The following is a 26,364-nucleotide window of genomic DNA, read 5'->3' as shown; positions in this document are numbered from 1 at the left end:
TTTGTGGAGGGCTTTATAAAGAAATTGAATTATAAATAAGTAAAACTGGTAGCATAAACAAAGGGGCATAACTGCTATAAAGAAAGAATGTGTGGTAAAAAAAGAATTATAACTATAAACTGCACATTTGTAACGTACATGTATCACAAATTAATAAGTGAATCCCATTTTTTTCCATTCTTTATCAAATTTACTCTTAGTTTTTTTAATTACCTTTCCCTTGCCATAGGTAATATATCTTTATAACTGTATAGTTGCCTTTTATTATGTTTACAAGAGCATGTATGTTCAATGAATCGTGTACTATGCAATATTCTTAGTATGAAATGAATTATGTATCGTATATCCGTCTTATCCGATGACAATGATATGGACAACATTATATTGAACTCAATAAGTCATATAAAAGTAGTGGAAGATTAATTTAATTATTTGTAATCATTAAATCCATTGGATTTATTTCAAATTTATAACTAATCAATTAATGAATGACTTGTGAAGCGTCTTACTTTCTGTATGTTTGTAGATGACCTCTGACTCTCCAATGGTCGAGTTCAGGACTGTGTTCTTAAGGTACCGGAAACCACGACATGTTCCGGTGACGTTGCTGTACCCAAACATCAGGCAGTCCGAGTTATACAAACAGACGGCAGCACAGCCGTTCGGCGATAATTTGCTGACTGTTACCGTGAAAACAATACCACCAGTTGTGTTGCTCCAGTGATAAGCCGGATCAATCTCCCAGGATCCAGACAATATCAGACAATGGCTGCTCTTATCTGTAACATATATACATATAAACAGACTGTATGTGAAAATATAATATTAATTTTCCCCTAGCAACCACAAAATACCCTTGTTGGAAAAAAAGATAATCAATATCCTATGAACCATGGGATATTCATTTGAAGTTTAGAATAATGACAATTTCATTGTTCAGAACTATTCTGCATTTCCTATATAAAATACATTATTATGAATATTGTAATGCTATGCACCAAGAAATGAGAAAGTATATAAAGAACAGACAGTTAATAATGTCATATTTAAAATACCGACAGTTTTTACATCACTAACACTTCGTTTAGACAGCTTTCCCGGTACTACTTAGTAAAGGAATGCAAAGTGGGCATAGTTTGGATTAATTTATCATAATTTGATTTGAAATATGTATGTATGCATTGATGGTGACACACACCTGATTGTTAAAGTATTACCAATAATCTGAAATGTTTTTTAAATACAATACTTACCAATTAAGAAAAGAATGAACACCGTTAGCAAATTATAGAGGCATTTATCCATGGCAGCCGATTGGTTACAGCAATTAAAATAATGTGTTGAATCTGCTGTAGAATGTGAACTTTTAGTCTATCTCAGCCCAACCTAGGTCCTGCCTCTGATCATGTTTGTCTTGATGTATACATTAATAAGTAACATGATATAAATTATGAAGATCCGCTCACATTAAATGTATCGTAACAGAGGTATAACGGAGATATATTAAAAGGGACAATGACTGCGTTTATTGATGTTTATCAGTCATCCATATACATTGTAGTTTATGTTCCAGTTCAATTCTCCGTTTTGACTCCAATTAGACGAAACATACTTTTCTATCATCGCACTGGGTCATGGTCACTATATCGGTAGTTCTTTCTCAACCATCATGTGTGATGTTATCGAATCACAATAAGATATGCTGCCGCCAGTATTTTACGGTGCATGGTAATTACTTTCAAAACACACACATACATAAAGCAAGACAGATTAAAATCCTTGCAACAGATGCAACATTCTTCACAACTGTCGTGAATGCTAATCATACTATAATAGGAATTATGGATGATTTCCACAGCCAACGAAACTTTCAAATACCTTCAAGGAAACGGCCATGATCAAATACACCTTCAATGTTTGCATATTATAGAGTTATCTGCCCTTTGGGTCGATTATAAAGTAATTATTTTGTGAAAATAATTCACATCGTTAACTCAGAAAAGTATCAAAAGATATGTTAACAAACATATGAAGTCACAATCAAAACATATAAGCAAGGACAAATAACTCACGCTTATAAATATTGCCTATGGTTGGGCACAAACTTCTATAGGGTATATTACCGTTCACTTACATTGCACCTGCTCATGGATTGTGTTAGAATGAGTTCACTATTATTTTCAATTTTACTAGCTGATATGTTTTAGGGTTTTTTCTTCATCAACATGCAGTAAAAAAATCACGTTGTCTAAACATTCTCCATTTTTGATAGTTTCTGAAAAACCGATTCTGCTCGGCGTTTGAATGAAATAGAAGAGTATTATCATCACTAAAAAGCATCTCATCCCTATGAGTTGATGGAAACCACTACCCGCGAGATACACATGATAGGCCTAATTAAGCTATATATAGCTTTATACGTATTTGTCAACGAACGGTAACTGATCTCCTGTGGTGTGTCATTGACCCAGTGTACGTACGAGATGTAGGTTCGTACGTACGTACGAAGTGAACGTAGATCCCATTGTCATATTTATTTCCCAAACAATAAATTCAGGTGTGATGTTGTTTGTCAGGTCAGGTATCATTTGGAGGCTCACCATGGGATATTCTGCATAAATGAAGTTTTTAATGTTGATATCCACATTTACTGCCAGTGGAAAACATATGCAATAACCAACCTGTATCGTCGGCTGGCCTTACGATTTGTTTACATCAAACGATTACTAATGCGAGCTATCTGTCATCGAATAATATCTACAGAAACCATTGCCAATACTGAAAACGATGCAGACTCTTATGCCCACTTCAAATCCTAAAGTATTTTAAAAAGTTGATTGTCTTGCATACCGCACAAAAATTGATCAAATAAAAATAAAACTCGAAAACTGAGAAAGACAAAGCCTCGTACTCCAATGACTTTTTAATAGGGTACGTATTATGCGTTTTTGGCGTGAAAATACATCGCTCGAGCCCTGTTCCCCTTTTATCCCACATTATATTCTTTGGACGGCCGTAACGTATTTATGCATAATTATGCATTTGCCCCGTTTAATGCACCGTTCTGGAGCCCCACTGAGACCCTTGAAAACTAAATACTAGTTTTTTTTTAAAGCAGGTGTTCATCACTATATAATTTGTCAATATCAATTCGGTCATTGCATGAGTGACGTCTCAAATCACCTTTGAATATGCCCAAATAATTCAAAAATTGAGGTCTTTTGGATCGCCTAACGATATACATCATTGGAGAGGATAGGCACTGCATGTAAATAACAAATCTTTGACTTTGTTCACATGTGTATGTAAAGCAAAGGATATTCTACCCGAGGGTCACAAAATGTCGTGACAATATTTTGTGATACTGAATGTAGATATTCCTATCTTGTATCCACAAATAAAAAATCCAGGTTGGCTATATTCAACATAAAAAATAGTTTTACAGTCAAATATCTTATTCCGTATACCATTTACGAAAATTGTAGTTGTAACGCCAAATCGACAAATATGCGATTGAGTCAGCTTTTATTTATTGTGAAAAATTAACATACAGGGAAGTTTGATTTATTTGAAGAATTATTTATTGCTAATTGGCAGGTAATACCTTCGACCCTCGATAGGTGTGTTTTACTGGCTTATTCTACACCAACAAGTGGTTTATCCTATACCTAGCAAATTATTGGCATCAAAATGTCTTAGTCTGAATCGACTTAACAACATTTAATGGTTATAAGAATGATCGATATAGGTGCCGAAACAAAAAGCCCGTAATTCACCGTGAAAATATAATAAAAAGTAAATTCCCTTTAAGTGCAGCGAGCACCACTGCGTTAAACTGGCACGCCTTTCGAAGATATCGTCCGTTTTCTAGAATTGGACCAGAAAGTAGTATATGAAAGAATGAAAACACCAAAAACACAATTATCTCTGCTATACATCGAACGAGGTAATTTATTTATCAGCGAATCTCAGTTATTCATATATGATCATAAGCGTACGACAGAACAAACCTTTTTGAGGCAGGATCCAGGTTGGAAGAAGATAAGCCCTCATTTACAATAATAAATTCTACCGCATGATTAATCTATTATTTACCTATTATCAACTAACTTGACATGGGTAAAAACCTCTACAATTTACTAATTGTGTACACATTTTTTCAAAATTGGTAAGTATATCTAATATGTCAACGGCAATTACGAATGTTTTGAAACATGTTCTTTGGGGTGGTAAGGAAAGCTATATAATGAATATTTATCTAACATGATTCACATGTCGTTTACGTCTGATGAAAATAACCGTGTGGTAGCGTCATAACAAAAACTACAAAATTAAATACATACATAAACTATATTAACAAATACAAAATATTGATAATTTTTAAATAATATATGTAACCAACACACTTAAGATTTAACTTGGATAGATTGTTTTATTTTATTAATATATAACACCAACATATAAGACTCTAAATAAAACGCTAGTTAATGATGAGACTACACTTAGATATTTCTATTATATCGCCATAACATAACACTACATATTCAAATTATTCCTCAAAATTCAATTTACTAAAAAAAATGTCTTTATAATTCCAAGTTTACTAAATTAATTTCTAATAGATAAATATATTCCAATATTTCATCACCATTGGCATGGAAATCAACATGTTAGGTAAGATTCAGTCTATTTTAAACGTGTCATGAAAAAAAAACTATTAAAAATAGATAATTACAAATTATTAAAACTTATATTGTACGGTAGGGTATCTAATTTGGATATCAGGAGTTTTAACCAAGTGGAGTCAATTGAAAAAGACTATTTCATTATATTTGGTCCAGGTTTCGTATACCCTTCACCAATGATTACATTGTAGATACATATGTATAGAGGCTACGGAGTTCGTATCCATCCTCGGTAACAGATGTACGTCGCATAAATACTTACTGGCCCTGTGAACATTGGCCGCGTTAAATTGGCAGTGGTTCTAATAAATATCCATACAATTACCATCTCATGAACAAGCGTATGAAAATTATCGGAAACCTAATGTATGATTACCAAAAAATAAAAAAGTAAAATAATAACACGATGTCGTCATTAAAAGAGGGGAAAAAAAAAGGTTGTTCATGAGATTTTTGTTTTGTTTTGTGTTTTTTTAAAACTATTTATTCATTGTCAAAACATGTTCTTATCTCGCAGACATGAACCGCCGTTGTCTGATGATGTCTGGATACTGGGAGGTTTATCCGACCTATCATTGGAGCAACACAACAGGTGCCATGGTCTTCACGGTAATAAATAGCAAGGGCGACTGTGCTGCCGCCTGTCTGTACAACCCAGAGTGTCTGATGTTTGGGTACAGTCAAGTCACCGGTATTTGTCATGGTTTTCGGCATGTGGGATACAGGCCAGTGACTATTCTTTCGGAACCAGAGGACATTTACAAAGAAATACCACGTAAGCGATTGTCGATTATAATAAAACAATCATTTCGGGTTTGTGCATATATGAAATATGAATATTGACCTGTTAGAGGATGCAGGGATAAAAAACTCATATCTATATTTTGGTTTGAAATTACGCAGGTGAACTTGTAAGAGGTACAAAAAATCAAATATTGAAAATATTGCATTCTTTTATTTTATTTCATGGGATAAATTAGAACGCTCAGATTAGTATTTTTCAACAAATTGCTATGACTTGGTAATAAATATTTGATAAGGAACCGTTATGATATGTGAAAGTATTAAAGATATGCTGTATCATATATAGCCAGTTATTTTCGTAGGTCAACAATTTTACGATTTTGACCAAAAGCAGGTAAATAAACATCAAATAACTATAATTACTCAAGGATTATTAACATTATTCTTACGGGTTTTTTTTATTTTAGATTTCGGGGTTTTTTTTACATTTAATTTCACATTTGAATTTGTTTATATCTTAAGTCTTCTATTCATTTTCACTTTTATTATTTGACGCGTTGAAATTAAATTAAAAAAAAACTAAAATAAAGCCCTTACGAAGCAGCACAATGTTTTAGCATCGGTTGCTATACTCGTATGCTGCGCTAGTTTACATTGTTTGCATAAAGAATATCTATCATGGTCAGCTAACGCGATTCATCGGATATGATACAGCACACAATGTATGTTACACACCAATGCATGTCAGAAATATGACAACGAATGCTTTAGGTAGCACCCGTTTAATCTATCTATGTGTATCTTGCATGTCTATATATAAGATATATATGTACAAAGTTGAATGCAACCTATTTTGTTAATTTTAATTAGCTAATTATTTCTTTCTTTCTTTACCTTCTGTAAATGACCTTTTGAACTAATGAATGTTTTATTACGCCAGAGCCTATAGCTAACACAGGGATATGAGAATTAGCTACACATTATATTATCATGGACCAACCAGAGTGCCATAAGACCATTTTAGACGTTTTAGAGGTCTAGATTAAAACACGATAAAACTCATACTCTACATGGTACTATATACGAGAAGGGTGGAAAGCCTTAGACTCCAAATTTCTAACCCGCCCACCTTTAGCGGCTATAAGAACACATTTCTAGTATATCGTCATAAAAAAGGGGTTAATACCGTTGGTTATTACCGAGCGGTACTTTTCCTTTCAAAATCATCCTACACATCTATACCAAGTGTCGTCATTAAGACGACATAAGCCCCATTATGACAAAAATCTTGAACATCAGCGAATCAAGATTCATAATATGCATTGGCTTCGGCTGCAATCTCATTGGTCGGTTATAAAAGTCCACATATATAGATGTACAACGTCCCGAAAAGATAGGCTTTTTATAGCCGGCCAATGAGATTGCAGCCGAAGCCTCGTTCATGCATATATATACTAGAAAGGTGTTTTATTGCCGCTAAAGGTGGGCGGGTTAGAAATTTGGGGTCTATGGCTTTCCTCCCTTCTCGTATAAAGTACCATGAAGAATATGATTTTTATCGTTTTTTGATCTAGATGGTCTTAGGGCACTCTGGTGGGTCCATGATTATATAACCTGTAACTAATTCTCAGATCCCTGTGATAGCTAACTGATAAATCAACTACACATTGTAAATACTGGAAATCATCATATTTATGTTAAGTTAAGTAGCAACACGTAAATATAAAAAGTGTGCAAAACAGGCATTTTCAAAACAGTGTGTTATCTCTACATTGTAGGTTGTGTGCTCGAGGGCTATATGTTGTTGGTGGACCTCTCTGCATTATGAGACATACAGTTTCTCTTTCCTGGGATAAGGCGAGATTGCACTGTGAAAATAACGGCGGCCGACTACTCATTGTTGATGATGCTCAAAAATACAATGCATTTGTCACATATGCAGGTATGCTATGCATTAAAGATTGTTGAAAACATATATATATTATAGTTTACCAATTGGACATGTCATCTAATAAATTTCAATGATGGTCTTAATTTTTGGAAACCATCTCAACACTCGTGTTAATTTTAATCTTTTTTTTTTTTTTCTACAATGACACATGCTTAAACTAGGCTCTGTTAAGTTTACTTAATACTTTAAACCATTCTGTTAAGCTGAGCGAATCGTTTTATTGCTTATTGTAGAAGAGTATAGATATATAGATTGGAATATTAATGTGTCTGTCGCTTGGTTTTCAATACTATGAAGCAACTCTCTAGCTTTTTTAAACTTTAAACTTTTGATAAATAAATCATTTATCCATTTTCACGATATCCTTATGTACTGAAGAATATGTTCAGAAGATTGACAAAAACAATATTGTAATTGGAAAAACAAATGCATTAGAACTGAATTGCTGGATTTCTCATTTTTTAAAGACTATGCTAAAAAGTCAACGGACAATATTCTGCATGCTCATGTCAATGTCTTATCTTCCTTTCTTTCTTAAGACTTGGAATAGTATACTTTAAATATATACATGTATACTACTAATACAGTAACTGTATTTCAATAGTAACTTTTTATATATCATCGCATGATAAAGTTATTTATTTTAAGCTTTGAACGTATTCATTGATTACTAATTTTGCACTATATGATATGTATGAAAAACGTATGGAATATTTATAAAATCTGAAATCATTTCCATTTGATTTACAATCATATTCAAATCAAATATCATTCTTTCCAAATCAATCGCTCGATATTTACAAATAGTTAGAATATCATATTACGATAATTAATCGGAGAAGGGTATCCTGACCCCTATTTTGTAATTATCTTTACTTATTTTCCGTGTCAACAAAAGACATTGCAAAAACAAATCATAAAATATGACAGCTACGCCTCATCATCGGTTGATTTAAGATGACAACAAAATGTTGGTAATTGAAACTTAAGATCCAGTAAACTGTAATGTAAATGAACACTAAGAATTAAAACAAAATAACCTGTGGAACAATGATTTCGTTTAAAATAATGAACATAAACAATATCGGCTACCATTCTTATTATTTGTTGCTGCAGAAAAGGCTAGTGCTCAATATGTATGGTCGGGTGCCAACGTCAGGGACAATGAAGGCTCGTGGGTTTGGCTGAATGGTTCAGAAATGGATGTAACCATCTTTGAAGGATATGGTCTCAATGACTACAGTGGATGTGGATCGTTTACACCAAACAAGTTCACTGCTGACTGTGGAATGATATCGCACGGGAACCTTTATGACGAGAATTGCTTGATGATATCCGACTTCATTTGTGAAAGGACAGATTTGGTGTAGTCTTTTCTCCCATACTTGACAGGGTTGTCCCGCGGTTGCTATGGAAAAGATAATTTTGTCTTTTACCGGGGTAGGAAAAAGACAGCTCACACGCGCTAGACAGTGACGTCATAAATACATTTTGCGACCATTTTTAACGTATATCGACGTTCATATCAACGGAATTTTCACCATTTCTCGTTAAAGTATGGGAGAAAAAAATCAAACATGGACCTGTCAGGTGGACAGGGATATCTCAATCCTCGTGAAAAATTTTGACCATATATGACTCGGGTTGAGCTATCACTGTCCACCTGACATACCATGTCAGATTCTATTATTCTTCCTTCGTGGATTAGTAAAACTAAGGAAAGTAATTTTCAATTAGTATTTGTGAACACAGAATCACGTTTTGATGGCATGCCTAATATTTACGTGAAGCATTTTCACTTACTGTTGTTTCGTTGTTTTTTGTTGTTGATTTGTGTGTGTGTGTGTGTGTGTGTGAGAGAGAGAGAGAGAGAGAGAGAGAGAGAGAGTGTGTGTGTGTGTGTGTGTGTGTGTGTGTGTGTGTGTGTGTGTGTGTGTGTGTTTCTATTGCGCTTACGAAAATTAAATGTTCATGTGATTAAATATGTCTGATAAGCCCTTTTTAAGGACTTGATATTGTTTTAGCAAGATCAAAACTAATGTCATTAAAGTATTATAACAACATTTATTGTCGTTTCTATTTTATAACTTTCATAATTTAAAAGGTAAAAGCGTAAACTTTGCTTTTTCTATATTAACGACTTCTCTAAAGCTGAGCATTAGATAGCACTCCTATTGTATTAGTAACATGCTTATGAGATGGCTACTCAAAAATTGGAGCCTGGGGGTGAGGCCAAAAGTGGTAAATTTGGCCGTTTTCATGTGAACGACTTCTCTTAAACTAAGCATTGGAAGGCACTCATAATGCATTGGAAACATTCTTATGAGATTGGGATTCTGAATTCTACAAACGGTGGCACTGACCCCCATGGGGCCTGAGGGCGGGGCCAAAAGTGGTCAATTTGGCTATTTTCATATCAACGACTTTTTCTCTGAAACTAAGCATTGGTTAATATTTATATTGTGATGGAAGCATCCTTTTGAGATGGGGATTCTAAATTGTTCAAATGGTTGGGCTAACCTCAAGGGTTTAAGGTCGGGCATAAAAATTTATACATGGCAATCTTTATATATATATATATATATACAGGAGATACATATTTGCGCGTCAGGTATGCAAGTGTGTGCTCTTTTGAGTATGTATGAGTCGTCGCGCATGAGGTCACACCTGTCATGTACAGGTGTTGATATGTGTGTATGAATATGCAGGTGTTTGAGTGAAAGTTGACAATTAGACTCTGACTTACCAAATGTATTTCCCATCACCCCATCGTTCACTTTTTACCGCGGTAGTAAGAATTTCCCCGCGAATAATCATTCTCACTCTCTACAATCCTACTCTTCCTTAACAACTGGTTATGATCCATCAGAGTGTCAAACTTGTGTCGAGTCTGACTCTTTACTTTGTCAGACGAAGGAGGAAACCAAAACTTCCTACGAAGCAAATCATTCTCCGTATACACGTCCAAGTGACCATATTCTACAGCATGTAGCATACAATCCAAACGACAACCAAACTCTCTAGCATTCTCATATCTTTAGTACACACATCCTCACACATATCAGACTTGCTCAGAATCTCTCGAAAACTCGGCTGGTTATCAGCTCCCATCAGAGCTAACCCTGCATTCCTCTAAGGGATCCATGTAAAGCTTGATTTAACGTACTTAAAGATATTTCAGGATCATTAGTCAAATACTGAACCTCATATCTCCATTCCTTGTATGTTATTTCATTTTCACTCCGGCCTCCAACAAGTCCGGTTGTGTTGCATGTATAAACATATAGAGCTTGTTCGCGAGGACCGTAGATATACCTTATATAGGACGCCTGTTTTTTTCATATACCGTGAACTAATAAAATGTAGACTCTAACACGGAAGAACCACGACCCCATATATATATATATAAAAGCTTTTTTTTATTAAACTAAGTATTGGATAGCTTTTAAATTGTATTGGTAACATCGTGGGCATGGGAATTCAAAATTATACAAAAATAGTGGGGCTGACCACCTGGAGGCCTGAGGAGCGAGGTAAAAGGGGTCAATTTGACTGTTTATGTTTTTGAGAAAAAGAAGTGAATTTCGCTTTAACAAACTAATGGCGTCACAACGTACCTACCCGCAAGGGAGGTTACTCTGTTATGTACAAACACGAAATACCAAAGGCGATTTCAATATCAATAGCAAACAATGTATGTCAAAAATGTCAGTTAAAAATCATCTCTTTATATTAGAATCATTGCCAGATATAGATATATATACATGTAATATGTTTGCTATCCATAAACAAAAGCATGAACTCTTATTTCATTTCAGCATGTCAGCAACCAGCATTAGGGAAAAGAGGAATGTAGCTTCGTTTGTTAATCCAACAAAAAAAAAGCTATGGTTCACAATATTTGTTACGGCCGGATACTGCAAAGAATCCGGCTATATGTCTTTCAAGTTTTTTTTTAGATTTATTTCCTTTTCCAAAAATAAATGAAGGGTCTTTGGTCTCATCAGATTTAAATAAAATAAATGATATTAATGTATTACTGTTTCAAAATTCAAATTCCAAAAAAGATCGAGATAAGTAAGTAATAAATGCATAGAAAATATGTTTTTAGCTATCTTGAGCATACGAACTTCATCCAGTGAGCATGAAACAAAAATAATTTTAGAACGATATTGTGCCTTTCTATGGAAAGAAACTTAATTAATTTTTGACAGATGCCAACTTTAAAATCTGTTACTTAATGTATTTCTATTTTTTCTAGGTGAATATGTATTTTATGCGATTTGTAAGCAGAAACGTAATGAACGCATGTTGTATACTGCCGTTGGTGGAATGTGTAGCTTTCGTGCCAAAACCCTCTCTGTCCGATGAGAATACTATCACTATCCCTTCATACCAAAATCCCGTCTTTCTGTCGTGACTTGCATTATAATACAATACCGATGTATAAACAGTATGTGTTTTCTGATGCATGAAACAATGATGTATAATTCATAACAATTATTCCAACGGTCCAAAACGTTAATGTTTGCCAAGACATCATCGATGGTCGATCCTACCTAATTTTGTACAGGGACCTTACCTAAGGCAATACAATGCCTTTCAAATATATTATTTATCATAATTCATATTATCGTTATTGATTAGAAGAAAAGCATTGGTTGTCATATTTTTCACATACATTGGTGTGTAACATACATTGGGTGTTCAACATATCCAGAGGTGTGTATGGCAAAAATATGACAACAAATGCTTATTGTTACATTTAAATTAGTCTATATTGTTTAAAAACGAAAATAGAAAAAAAAATAAAGCATGGAAGTAAGACTTATACGTCTCATTGAATAAAATATCAGTCGATGGAACAGCCTATGATTTGGCGGCAAATACTGTGTTGCACTGGCTTCCGGTATGTTGTTATGGACAACCTATTAAACAAAAGCAGTAGATGAAACAGTCCTATCGATGAACCAGATATACAAAGATAAAAACAAACCTTCAATCCATTTCAAACATTTTAATTAGAATATATTTTATATTGATTGATTTTGGGAATATTTTAACATTTTTTGCACCGAATTCTCACCCTAACTTAAACCCAGTGTTTTCGTGACCTCTTGAACTCTGGTTATGGTATTAGTAAGCCAGAGCCAATGCCATAGTTAATATTGGAAAATAACATATATTGGGCTTAGTAGTAACATATTACCGTGTAGTGGCAATGTAAATATAGAAAGTTAACTCATAAAATGTGTACAAACGGTATATTTGTCCTTGCAATTCGATTACAATTTATGTCCATGCTAATGCACATTGCTATTAATGTAATCAGTGCAAATCAGCATATTAACGCGTTTTTAATATTTGGACAGCAGTTGTACTTCAAACCTTCAAAGGGAGAGTACGTCCACTACGGATATTTGACTTTGAGTGTGAATATATTTCAAATTGTGGACCTCTTTGTTAGGTCCCCACCTACAGACAATTATATATCTATATTGAATCACCAATACCAGTGAACTTTGGTTTTAATTCTATGGAATGTGTCTCTATATTTTTATTTGAAATAAGATAACCAAATGCAATGTCAGCAATACAATTTAGACTTAAGCAACAACAGGAAAAAATGGAAAACATTGAGTCAGTCTGGGAAATACCACTTTAGTATAATAAAAAGATATGTCTTGGGGGGAACTATTTTCTATAAATATTGGTATAAAAAGGCGTTTTAATTGATGTCATAAAAGATATATCCACAGGTTCTTATTATTCTTTAAATGAATTCTCACAGAATACCAGATTGTCACAAAATATTTGCAACATAGTTTTAGTACCAAAGGTATATAATGACCCGACTGTGACACGTGGTAACAGTAAACAAATAAATGATTAAGGACTTTTTCCATCATATTACAGGGTTACATCTTAGGTACATGAAGGTATCCATTGTGACGTCACGCTCGCAAAACAAATGACGTCACAATAAAATCCTATTTTCAAGGGCAGATCATGTACGTTCTAAAAATAAAGATTAAATAAGAATGATTCCTTCTCTATAAACAAGAGCCAACAACACTATGTAATATGTACATGAATACATAGGTATTTTGAAAAGAAAAAAAAAATATATATATATACAAATATATGGATATGAGGTATGATTATTTGCAGTCAAATATAACACTCTTTCCACTTCTTATTCATTGATGGTATTGAAAATAACCTTGAAATTTGGAAAGTGCATATTTATTAACCGCCATCGATCAATTTAATAAAACGTACAGGCTTTTTTGTGCCCACGTGCTTATATAAAGGATTACTTGAAGTCTAATACAGACGGTTCCCCGATAGGTAGATAAACCAATATATGGAAGAATAATACAAATCGATAAACGTCATATCCAAATAAGTGGTACTTTTAATTGGTGGATCTTCATTATTCATACAAATGTAGTTCATCACAGTACAACGTATACGGGTCAACAAACTGTTAAAACAGAGCTTATGATTGAGGGGTGGTAGAAGATAGGCGCCCACACGCTTACCAGTCTAATAATAGAGTGCATCGCTTACTGTGAACTTTTGACTGAACATGGATACACGCCTTTGCAATTAGGTTAACGAGTTTATATTCCTATTAATTAGTGGATAAACTGTTTAAAAAACGATTCAATAAATACTTTCACCGTCAAACAGATGTCAGAACTCACAGAATCTAATTTTAAACTACATAGGTACGAACTAATTATTTAGAAATTGTGTATATGCAAACAGGTATGATTTCATTAACTAAATTTCTCTATGGCGATAAAATAATGTAGCAACAGATACGCATGAGTGAAATCATTACTCCGCTAAACATGTATTCTGCGTTAAGAATACACACGAGTGTAAAACGCTTACAATAGCCCCACGACTATAAACAAAGGACAAGCAAGGCAGATACGGGCATTTTGTTTTTATCATACCCCATATAAACAGCGGTGTCATTATGTAGGGTGTGATGACATAAATTCTAATCCAATAGAAATGCTTGTTACAAGCAAGACTGAATAACCTTTAAATGTTGTAAAATAAAGTTATAATTAAATTTATATTTTCCATAAGTGTGCAAATTTGTTGACATATTATTTTATTGCTTCAGCAATCTATTGAAAGCCGTGAGGTTTCAACTTACATATTAAAGCTGTGAAAATAATTCAAATAAGCAGACAAAAATGTGTGACGCCTTAAAGAAATCAGTTACTACATAGAACTTATGCATTGTAAAATTCTTGTTTTTATGCTTTATGCATGTGCATATAAAGATGGAAACTGAAATTACAATTACTTTCATGCGCGACGGTTATTTATAATATCGGCGGAGTTTAGGAGAGAAGTTGTCAACATTTTATCCAAATGCATTATTCTGATTGCATACTTGTGTTACAGTTAAACCCGATGTCTACAGCTAGAATAACAGACCCTATTATCATCAAAGTATGTGCTGAAGCTGTGTTTGATCGGAGTAATGTTTGACATTATCGATGGTCGATCCTACCTCATTTTTATACAGGGACCATACCTAAGGCAATACAATGACTTTCAAATACATTATTTCATCATAATTCATGTTATCGTTATTGATTTGAAGGAAAGCATTGATTGTCATATTTTTGACATGCATTGGTGTGTAACATACATTGGGTGTTCTACATGTAGCATATCCAGAGGTGTGTATGTCAAAATATGACAACCAATGCTTATAGTTACATTTAAATTAGTCTATATTGTTTAAAAACAAAAATAGAAAAACAAAATAAAGCATAGAAATAAGACTTATACGTCTCATTGTCGATGGAACAGCCTATGATTTGGCGGGAAATACTGTGTTGCACTGGCTTCCGGTATGTTGTTATGGACAATCTATTAAACAAAAGCAGTAGATGAAATAGTCCTATCGATGAACCAGATAAACAAAGATAAATACGACACTTCAATCCATTTCAAACGATTTAATTAGAATATATTTTATATTGATTCATTTTTGGAATATTTTAACATTTTTTTGTAGCGATTTCTCACCCTGACTTAAACCCAGTGTTTTCGTGACCTTTTGAACTCTGATTATGGTAGTAGTAAGCCAGAGCCAATGCCAATGTTGATATTGGAAAATAACATATATCGGGCTTAGTAGCAACATATAGGTACCGTGCAGTGGCAATGTAGATATAGAAAGTTAACTCATAAAATGTGTACAAACGGTATATTTATCCTTGCAATTCGATTACAATTTATGTCCATGCTAATGCGCATTGCTATTTATGTAATCAGTGCAAAACAGCATGTTTGAATTGTAAATATGGTTTATAAATAGGTGTATGCACTTGATGAAAATTTATAATAAATGAAAATGAGAGTGTAGTTGTTTTGCCAAGTGACATCTATTATGTTGTAACCTATATTTGATTTAACTGTGATAATATCCTTTATGCAATTAATCTTTATGACTTCCGGGTTTACCTGGAAAATTGGACAATCGTCTCTCCTGTCATATTACCTTGTATTTAATATTTGGACAGCAGTTGTACTTCAAACCTTCACACCTTGACCTTGAAACAAATGAATTGTGAGTGTGAATATGTTTCAAATTGTGGACCTCTTTGTTAGATCACCATCTACTGACAATTCAATATTTATATTGAATCACTAATACCAGTGAACTTTGGTTTTAATTCTATGGAATGTGTCACTATTTTGTTATTTGTAATATGATAACCAAATGCAATGTCAGCAATACAATTAAGACTTAACCAACAACAGGAAAAAATCGAAACATTGAGTCAGTCTGGGAAATATCACTTTGGTATAATAAAAAGATATTTCTTGGGGGGAACTATTTTTTTATAAAAATTGGTATAAAAAGGGCGTTTTAATTGATGTCACAGGTTCTTATTATTCTTTAAATGAATTATCACAGAATACCAGATTGTCACAAAATATTTGCAATATCACGGCTTTACAATTGCCATTAAGAAGATGAAGTGTGATAAATGAAAATATGATGAGATAATAAAGATGATATGATGATGAATGCTGATGATGATGATGATGATGAATGCTGATGATGATGATGAGGAGGAGGAGGATGAGGAGGAGGAGGATGACAATGATGATGACAATGATGAGTTGCTGGTGGTGATGATGATGATGCTTATGTTGATGATGGAATTGATGATGATTATGTAGATGATGATATTCCTATATGTGGTATATTGCATATGAAAAAGAAACTAAAAAACATCATTAAAAAAATACAATTAAGAAGCAAAAGTAAATTAAATTCTTCGTTTTGTGTCCTGCAAATTCTATCAGAACAACGGTCCGAAAACAAATAACCTACCAAACAATCAACAATACACATCACATCTTACGACACGTGACGAAATCAGGAAGGAAAGTAAAAGGCACCGACCAACCCAGATATGCGATGCTCCTGTAGACAGACTGTGTATATTTGTAGATAATCAAGGTTTGTTTCGCGTTTTGAAAGTCAATCATCTTAATACTCAGTTAGAAGGACAACACAAAATCTAGTACAGTGAAACAAAGGAGGAGGGGTATCACTTAACCGTTTTACGGTAACTCAGTGATAAGCAAAATATTTTGAATGGAGATACCTTAGGGTCAGCTGCATATTGTATGCTAATAAGAATATCCCATTTTTTAAGGGTTCGTGGTAATTTTAGGGGTCAAAAGTCAAAGGGTGAAAATTCACATTTTCATTGTTTAAGTCCTAATTATTAATTAAATATTAGAATAGAGATAATATGTTTTGAAGATTTTGCACGTAAATATTGTTATGAGAAGCTCAGTTCAAAAAGTAGGTCTCAGTGACATAGTTTACATGGTCACCTGGGTTTTGAGCCGGTGTCAGCCGGTGTTTCATCCAAGATTCAACCGGTTGATTTTTCAACTTTTTCAACGGTTTTATAGCTTGAATTTGATATCTAATACTGCATTTGGATCTTGACATGACATGCTTAAGATGATTAAAATCCTAGGACAACATTGGCTAGGTCGCGTGCATGAATGGCCGTAAAACGGCTCAAAGTGATACCTGTCCTTTGTTCCAATTTCCCTTCATAGTCTTACCAAATTATTTGCTACATAAATATTTTGTCAACTCCAGTGTTATAAATAAACTTAACTCAACAAATCCCTAGATGTATGCATGTTGCTGCAAAGTACAAAAAACAGACTACCTAGATACTAGGGGGATCTTGATACAAACCATGGAAAGTTCTATGTCAGTCATAGGAAAGAATATTCTTTTTCTCTCTTTTCCTGTTCTTTCACCTGTTCCATTGAGAGAAAAAAAATGAATATACACAGCAGCAACATATTTCTGTAGTCAAATTCAATATGGTCTATTTCTTTTTAGTTTGTATTGATAGTTCACACACAAGTCATACGATACATTATCTTGTATTTCACCTAAGGGTAATGTACTGAACTTCCTAATGATGCCTATATACAAATGAATGAAATATCTTTAGACTTTATTACCTTTAAATAAATAAAATGTTGAACTTCGTCTTGCAGAAGATATTAATCCAGATATATTAATATATATTTACATTTACGTTTTTTCTTTGCTTTATCACCTTACTAACTGGGGAATCGTTTACACTTGTGTAAACACAGTCGGTTGTCGCGCCAAAAAAATACATCGGAACACTAACTTTCACAAGAAGTGTTAATGCGCATTAGATTTGGCTTATATTGTTTCGGTATTTTCAATTCTTCAATTAACAATTTGAATGCAATGCATTTCTTAAATTATCTTTAAGAAAATAAAATCTTTGAAAAATATTCAATCAATGGAATGAAAAAGATACTATTATTGTGGCACTTTATTTTGTATATTTTCTGAACTTGACAACATTTCCTGCCAAATTGGAGTCAGCTGTTCTGGATTCCGTCAATTGACCGGTTGTTACATCAATTGTATAACGTTGGAAAAAACGTAGTTTTAATTTATCGGAACATTAAATCTCAAGGAAATAGTCAATTTAAATGTAAATATAAGGAATGGTTTTCATTTTCTGTTGTTTACTGGTGAGTAAACTCCATTTGTTGGACAGATATGTCAATATGACGCGCTACCGCGCGTCATTTATAATATCTGTCCAACAAATGCAGTTTACAAACCAGTAAACAACAAAACATTAAAAAAAACATTCTTAATATGTATACATGTATATATATAATATTAATACAGATATTGATAATTATTATTAAGGGGAACATAAAAGATTTATATTGATAATGATATTCATACTGGGCAAAGGCGCTGAAGTTCTAATAGCTTGGGCCTGATCCGATATTGTAAGTATTTGCAACAATAGATATGTTTTAATCAAATCAAATCGACCGATATTGGTAAGTGTACTGTCTACTGTTGTTAGGCGTAATATTCGGTAGTTCCATTTGAATTCTGGCAGTCACATATGTAAAAATATTTACAGTTCCGGTTTCTCTTTGCTATATAAACTTACCAACTGCGAAATCGTTTATACTTGCGTAAACGCAGTGGTTGCCGCGCAAGAATACACACACCGGAACACTGACTTCCGGAAGTAGTGTGAATGCGCATCCGATTAAGCCTATTGTATCTGTATGAAAATTCTTCAATATATAGCATGTATGGATATAATGTAAATCTTAAATTATACATCAGCAAATAAAAAAAATAGCAAATATTGTATAAATGTGATGCAAGAAGTTGAAGTTAATGTGGAACTATATTTTGTGTACTCTCTGAATTTGACAACATTTTCCGCCAGCTGTTCAAGCATTGAAAAAAAAAGTTTTATTATATTTTAACACTTAATTTAAATGAAATGGTCGGTCGAAATATAAATATAAGGAGTGATCTTTATTGTTTGTTGTTTACTGGTGTGTAAAAAAATGCAGTTTTTCTCAACCGTGCAATGTTTAATAATTTACGTTTATTACTCACCCCACTCCCAATAAAAAAAAAAAAAAAAAAAAAAAAAAAAAACAAACAACAAAAGAATGAGATAGCTCCAAAGTCAAAATGGTCTTTCTATAGGTTGGGTGCCAAGTATAGGGCTATATAGGAGAATTGTGTGCCTAAACTCCTTCTACAGTGCCTGTCTTAGGTTAAACATATTTTATTGACATAAAATGACAAAAGGATAAGTCATTAAGTTTTCCAACTTATATGTGACCTGAAATATAGAAAATATAAACATACATAATTGAATAGTCACGTGATTACATGGAACAAAATAGTATGAATTCACATAAAACACCAAGAACATTAAACTAGTAAGAGAGAGAGAGAGAAAGATAGAGATTAATCCCATCCATTGGGTTAAGAAATTGACTTGTACTCTTAGTATTCGTGTGATACCATTATAATAAATAAAACAAGCGATGAAAAATGGAAAAAAAACAATATTGACAACTTGTAATGATATAGGAAATAAGTAAGAGAGCGAAAGAGAGAGAGAGGGGGGAGAGAAAGTGTGACAGAGAGAGAGAGAGAGAGAGAGAGAGAGAGAGAGAGAGAGAGAGAGAGTCGATCAACGAATTTACCCGTTCTTACCAGGAATTGCTGTACATCCTTTGCAATTTTCATGTTATTGATGATTGAAATGATAAGATCACCTTTGCATAGAATAGCAACGTTAATGGCGCCTTTGTACCATGATAACTCAGTGTTGAGAATTGCTCGATGATTGGCATACAGAGAAGTGAGATACAGTTTTTCCAAGTTTTTTTTTTTTTTTTTTTTTGATAAGTTTAAATTTGCCTAGAGTTGCTATGTATTTAGTTACTTTACTTGTGATATATTCTATATGGATATTCCACTTACAGTCGTTAGTTATAATAACACCGAGGTGTTTGTGATTATTAGTAAAATGGATGAGAGTGTTATCGAAAGTAAGGACGGGTTATACGGTAACTGACTAATTCTCGATTAGAAGTAAGCTGTCAAGATGTCATTATAGTAGCTGGGTGCTAATTATGGCTGTGTGTCTGTAACTATGTTATTTCCAAGATGTGTGCTTCGAAGCTGTGCCGTCTGTAGCTATGTACCCTTTGTACAGTGTTTGTAGGACTGTGTGTCAAGTCGGCTGTGTGCCTATTTTGAAGGACTGTGTGTCCGAATGGCTGTGTGCCTATATGTTTCCGAGGACGAGGTGTCCATAAAACGTTTGTCTGTGTGCCTGTGGTAAAACCTGTGTCCAGGGTTTTTCGGATGAATTAACATGGGAGTTGATGTGAGTATTATAACTTTATTGGTTTCAATGATAGTAGAATTTAGAGAGAATGTTAATGTTATATTAAGCATTTCATCAGATATTGATAGTGTGTAAAAATTATGTCAGAAAAGAGTGAGTTATGGATAGCAAATGTATGTATATTGTAGCTCTCAAAATGACCTTGATAAGTTGGTCAAGATAATTTAAGGAATTAAATGAATGATATATGTATATATATATATATGTTTTGAGGCTAAAACTATTTGGTAATAACATAAATGTGTAGAGAAGGGTTAGGTCCAGAATAGGTATGTATGTCATTGATTATACCTTGTAGGTAACCTTTATATATTATGACCTTGAGGAGTCGGTGTACATACACTAGAAATTACATTGTTTTTTATTATTATTTATGAAAATGGGGGCAGGGGGTAAGAAAAAAAACAGATGGGGAGGGGGGAGGAGGTAAAGGGGGATAAAGGTATGAAGAGGGATGGTACATAAACTAGTAAATAAACAATTAACATAAGGGATAGAAAGGGGAGAAAATGGATATCACTTCACAGATCTATACAAATGTAAACATAGTGCAAGCATTAGACATGGAAAAAACATGTATAAATAACTATTTTATTTCAATTTAAAATATGGACAAACTGTCAGGGGTTTGCAAGTTCCACTAGTTTTAACCATTTTTGCCAATCTTTATTGAATCTATTAATTTCTTTTTCTCCTTTACCAAAAGCTATATACTCTTGAACATAGTAATACTCTTTAATAGAGTTTTAAAAAGCTGTCACATTTAATGAACCATGTAAGCATCTAGTTTTGTAGATATAATGTTTAATATAAAGAACAATTTCATTATCAACCCTACGATATATACAATTTTGATCTAGTTTCTCCCAAAAAAGATGTGTGATTGTCTCCATTTCTAATGCACATAACATGCAGTCAGGATTATTTGAAAGACCAATTTTACAAAGATATGTATTAGTTGTTAGAATATGATGGGAAATTCTTAACTGAAGCCATTGAAGTTCAGTATTATTAGTAGACATGAACATGATGAAGGGTATATTGTATATTTGTTTCCACATTTCTTGAGCATAGTCAAAAGAGGTTCTCCATTTATGCTGGCCAGTTATAGCAGTATCATTTTTAACTAGAACTCTGTAAAAATCTTGGACTCCACTGTTATTGTTCAATATTAATTCAAGGCTAAATGGAATAATTGGGTAAAATAATTTTTCATTTTTCAAATACTTTTTAATGCTAGATATAAGTCCATGATACTGAAGATAATTACTTATCGCACCATAAATATTACAGAATTCATCATATCTAAAGAAAGAACATGGAGAAACACTTTTTAACAAGTCTTGTATGGTTATGATTCCCTTACTAAACCAAGATATGTAAAAACCAGTTTTATTTCCAATAATAATATTTTTGTTGTACCAAATTGGAATTTTGAATACAGAGTATTCTTCTGCTTTTAACTGGTTCCCCTTTGATCTTAATATGTACCATGCTGTAAAAACATTTTTCCAGAAAGCATTCAAAGGTATTCACTTCCACAATTCGCCAAATGATGAAAATTAACTTTAGAGTTTAGAATCATACGCCATTTACCTTTAGATCTAAATATTCTCCTTATCCACCCAATTTTTAATGCATCTATAAAAGCTGTGAGATTGATCATTTTTAAGCATCCGTCGACATAATTTTGTATAATTACATCGCTCTTAACTTTATCTGAACCACTATTCCATAGATAATTAAAAAGAATACTATTGAGCTGTTTTAAAAAACCTTCATCTGGATTTGGAAGCGAGATAAAAAGATGATTTAATTGCGAGATCAAAAGAGATTTTATAATACAAATTCTACCAATTGGTGAAATTTCCCTTCTGTTCCATGTCTGCAATAGATTTTTGAGTTTGATTAGTTTTTTATCATAGTTTATTTTTGGTATTTTGTGAAGATCGATATGAAATTCAATACCTAGAAGTGTAAATTTAGTAACCCCCATTGCAAGTTCAAGCCTGGCATTAGTGTATCACTGCTATACTTTTTACTACCAATCCAAATGACCTGAGATTTTCCTGTATTCATTTTAAGTCCTGAATTTTTTGCATAATTATTTAATTCCATAACTGCAGCCCTTAAAGATGCTCCACCGCTGACAAATGGTATTTTTTCACTATCAAAAACAGGAGCAGACGAATGAGTATTTTTCTTCGGTTAAAAAAGTTACTTACTTTACACCATTACCACCATTAAAAAGTTTGAGCTTCTAATTTTACCTCAAGTTAAAAATATGAAAAATAATTAATTGCATTCCGAAAAAATTCCGTGGCACTATATCCTATATGGAAGGAAGTATTGATTGCGCATGCACCAAATGCAAAATAAAGTATTTTATATTATTTTTTGTGTTAATTAGACATATATATACATGATCAAACACCAATTATTGTTCAACTAATGAATATTATTTATGCTTTGTCGGCGGTGGAGCATCGTTAATGAATTTTCGGTACCATCAAGTATTAAGGATGTATCATCAGCATATTGAGAATTTAAAATATTACAATTTTCTACATTTATACCAACAATATTTCTGTTATTTCTAATACGAATGGCTAAAACTTCTGCACAGATAATAAATATTTAAGGGGCAATTGGATCACCTTGACGACAACCGCGCATAATATTAGAAAAAGAGGACAAATTACCTCCCTGATTTATTGCAGAGCTAGCATTACAATGCGTTCTGGTTTTCAAGTTTACTTATATCATCTCTAAGATTGTTTTCTCTCAACAAACTTTGTTTATTTTTATAGGATGAATAAGAAATTGATTTGCCCCTTATTTCCATTAGGAGAGTCTCAAGAAAAAGTTGATCATTTATAACAAATTGTAGGTTACTATCTGGAATATTATCAATAGAATCTAAATTATATATAGGAAGACAGTATTGTAAATTTACATCATTTATTGTATTATTCGCCAAATTTAAATATTCTTGATCATGTAATAAAGAGTTATTAAATTTCCAAAGCTCTTTACCCTTTTTGAAATCATTAAATTTTAAAACAAGTTTTGGAAAAGAGTGGTCAGACCTATAGCCTGCATCAATACTAGCATCAGAAACGTTTGGCAATAAGTTCCGAGAAACAAGAAAAAAATCTAGTCTAGATTGTTTTACTGGTGAATGTTTTCGCCATGTAAAACGCTTCAATTTATTATGCTGTTCTCTAAAAACATTAACCAAATCCAACTTTTCTATTAATTCTATAACTTTATCTCTTGCCTTTGAATTATCATTCTTTTTATAACTTTGATCATAATCAATTCTAGGGTCAAGAACCAAATTAAAATCACCACAGATAATATATTTATCATTATTAAACTCAAAGACAATATCCTCAATTTTCCTAAAAAAGTCAGGGCAATCAGAATTATAAATATTGATTAATGTTATATTCTCTCCTTCAACTTCCATGTCTAATGCCAAAAAATTACCGGATGAGTCATTCTTTTCCCTTTTCACTTTGTAATCAAAATTATTATTTAGCAGCACTGCAACACCCATTGAATTGGATTTAAAAGAATCGAAATGACAGTTATATCCCCATTCGTCACGTATTAAAATTTCTCTTTCTTTGGTAAAATGAGTATCTTGAACACAATAAATATTATATTTTTTCTCTCGTAAATAAGCAAATACATCCTTGAGCTTGTCTGATAAGCCCTGACTGTTTGCTGTTAGTAACTTAATCCCCCCAACTAATATTGAAGACAAAAGTACAAATCATGTTGCCATGCTTGCCTCTTACAGTAACCGATGATAACAGTGGTATACGTGGTAAACTATATTTGTCAGTAAAGAAAAAACAGGGGGAAAAAGGGAAAGTAAGGGTATAGAAAAAAGTGGTAGATAAAAAAAAATAACGAACACAATCATTAGAAATTGGTCAAGAGACGTACCATCAGTAATGTGCTGTTTTGTATTCTTCCTAAATATAGGATCTGACATCAGTGTTCATTTCATATGAGATTTAATTAAACGAGTGTAAGAAGTTTTTTTGTTTTTTGTTTTTTGTTGCTTTTTTGCGAGCCTTGGCGAACAAAAATTAAAACTTCGAGACGAGTTTCATAAAATCTCGTATGAAATGAACACAAATTTAAGATACTTTTTATGACATATCTACAAATACCTACATAATAAGGAATTTCACGCCAAAGTATATTCCGAAAATCCAACAGAGGCCGCCATTTTGACCCACCGTCCTCATAATCCTGACGTCACGTCATTTATCCTGGCGTTATTTTATTGTTTCTGTCTGACGTCACAATGAGTTTCCAGCTAATGAAAATCGCTCCAGGTCATATTACACTAGTGACAAACGCAAAAATATTACTCGGGCGAAATCACTGGATATCAGGCGGATTATGTGATGATAACGTTTATATACCTGCAAAAAGTAATATCTAGTGTCAATGAAAATTATTTGTTTAGATAATATGTAAAACATATATTTGAAACTAAACGATTTTTTTTAGATTTTTCTACGGTGATATATTGAGAAGATATACAAATAATATTCATTCAAGATGTAATGTTAAATGTTAAAATATTTTGTTGATAATTGTACTATACCAGATTTGTTTGGAGATGGCTAATATAGGCTTTGCCTGATGCCAAATCCATTTGCATTTTATTTACAATAAAATTTCTTGAAATTAAAAATGTAGCAAATGGTATGTTTCAAATGCAGTACGAAGATTTTTTTTTGTGTAAGCACAACTATCGATCTAGAGTTGGAAACACTTCAAGCATTAGTGATACATTGTAGACACAATTCTCACTAGAAATGATCATTGGAAGATAAGTGCAGTAAATGGAATTCTACTTCCCTTGTGATGTGGACGTGAACGCATATTTTGACACTTATACGATAATGAAAATGCTTAATCTATATAAAGCATGTACTAAAAGCAATAATTGAAATTGATAATCAATTCGTATATATGTTTGTTGTTACGCAAACAGATTAAAATTGTATTGACCATGGTTCAGTCATGGCAATGTAACACTGATGAAACAGATAAATAGTCAACGCGTCCCACATTTAGAATACCTCAAAAATATGTGCTAGGCACAGGTTGTCAGAGTGATCCAGGTCTAGCATATCCCGAAGACCGATGAATTAGCATCCATCTACCAGTTCTTCTGACTCTTTTGTGCACAATTTTAGTCAAAGGTGATACTGGTGTAGATATGGATACACGCCTGTTCAGTTCATTTTTTGTCTATTTATTCATCTTGATCGGTGAGTAGTTTAATTTGAACATATTTTAAAGCTTCGTGTGACTATTTTTGGCTGTTTGGAATCTTACTTTCTAACATCATACTAAAATATAAAGTTAAATTTTATGGTATCAAAACACCCTTAAATATAGACAAGCCGCAATGTATTGTATCTTTTATCAATGAAATCCTCTGTTTATATTTTTAAAGACGGCCTATATCCAAGTCCGCCTTATTAACCAAGTCATTTATTCCGTAAGTTCACATGCCTTATTTGCTTAACCATCTTACTTTCTTTAAACAGCACAAATGTCTCTTCTGTTACAATTTTAGCCATCCTCAGGTACATGGAACCAAAAAACAACTTTCCGAAATCACCTTTCACCT

This window comes from Argopecten irradians, chromosome 6 (assembly GCF_041381155.1).
Source record: "Argopecten irradians isolate NY chromosome 6, Ai_NY, whole genome shotgun sequence".
NCBI lineage: Eukaryota > Metazoa > Mollusca > Bivalvia > Pectinida > Pectinidae > Argopecten > Argopecten irradians.
Note: the sequence above shows the minus strand (reverse complement) of the source record.